The sequence below is a fragment of the Nelumbo lutea genome, chromosome 8, assembly GCF_056320005.1.
Source record: "Nelumbo lutea isolate HS-2025 chromosome 8, American lotus-T2T, whole genome shotgun sequence".
NCBI lineage: Eukaryota > Viridiplantae > Streptophyta > Magnoliopsida > Proteales > Nelumbonaceae > Nelumbo > Nelumbo lutea.
This window is the reverse complement of record NC_142691.1, coordinates 37,397,932-37,399,273: the sequence shown is the minus strand read 5'-3', so window position 1 is coordinate 37,399,273 and position 1,342 is coordinate 37,397,932. Positions and strand designations below refer to the sequence as shown.

The window sequence follows — 1,342 nt, the reverse complement described above, 5'->3', positions numbered from 1 at the left end:
TTTCTTTTTAGCTAGCATTCAGCTCCCATGTTTTGTAGAGTGTTGATTGTGCTTCTTGCTGATTGCCTCTATCTTAGGTTACTGTTATAATTCTGGTAGTATGCAGTCTTCTTGATTTGATAGGTTATTTCTCTGATTGCAATCTTGTATATCAGATTTCAGATCTGTCTACTATAGTTTTTAGCCAGCTGATTGTTCTTTTTCTTGAGGCTTTTCTTTTTAGATAGCATTCAATCTTTGCCTTGTAAATTGTTGCTACAGTAGTGGTTAGCAGTACTTCTTTATTAGGATTGCTGATTGTTTGATTATTTACATTTTTGATTGGTGTACATTAGTCTTTTTTTTATTGCTTTCACTTCTACAATTTATGACAAGCAGACCTGAACCAGAGGAAGTCCCTTACGAACCAAAAATTAAAAGAACCCTCTGCATCCGCCAAACAATTGAAAGACAAGTTAGAGCTGAAATTGAAGAGATGGACAAACCAAGGACTATATGATGGACTATGCCAAACCAACCCTAACCGGGGCTGCTTCAAGCATTGTAAGACTAGCCATTGCAGCTAATAACTTCGAGATCAAACCAGCCATAATTCAGATGGATCCAAAACACAGTTCAGTTCTGTGGTATGGCTCCTCAAGATCCAAACTCTCACATAGCCAACTTCTTGAAATTTTGTGAGACTTTCAAGCACAATGGGGTGAGTGATGATGTTGTTAGGCTAAGGTTATTCTCATTTTAATTGAAAGACAAGGCCAAGGCTTGGCTGAATTCATTACCGACCGGATCTATAGCCATGTGGGATGATATGACTAGCCGATTCCCCTCCAAATACTTTCCTCCATCCAAGACGGCTAAGATGAGAAATGACATCACCACTTTCTTCCAACAAGATGGAGAATCTCTATATGAGTCATTGGAGTGTTATAAGGATTTGTTAAGGGAGGTCCCTTATCATGGACTTCTTATATGGATGCAAATGCAGACTTTCTACAATGGTCTAACCGGAAACAACAAGACCATCCTACATACGACATCCGGGGGCTCCATCAACAATGGCATTCAAAAATGGCCCATGCACTTATAGAGGAGATGACAACCTATAATTACCAATGGCATTCAAAAAGAGCCCAAGTTAGGAAGTAGCATGGTCTTCATAATGTGGACGCATATACAACTCTGTCTATGCAAATAGGTGCACTCAGCAAAAAAATAGATGAGATGCAGATGGCACCCATGCATGTGAAGTCCATGACTTGTGATAAGTGTGGGGGAGGCCATATCAGCACTGAATGCCAAGCGGACAATCAGTTTATATACTGCCAACAGAATAGGTAGACTT

The 1,342-nt window shown here is 39.7% G+C and overlaps 1 non-coding gene across 1 annotated transcript; it reads right to left on the bottom strand.

Annotated features, from left to right (window-relative positions):
• Positions 1–856: 856 nt before the first annotated feature.
• Positions 857–963, bottom strand: LOC148843843 (small nucleolar RNA R71). The gene has a single exon (XR_016103934.1). It is a non-coding gene; the product is annotated as a small nucleolar RNA R71 (small nucleolar RNA).
• Between the last annotated feature and the right edge of the window lie 379 nt (positions 964–1,342).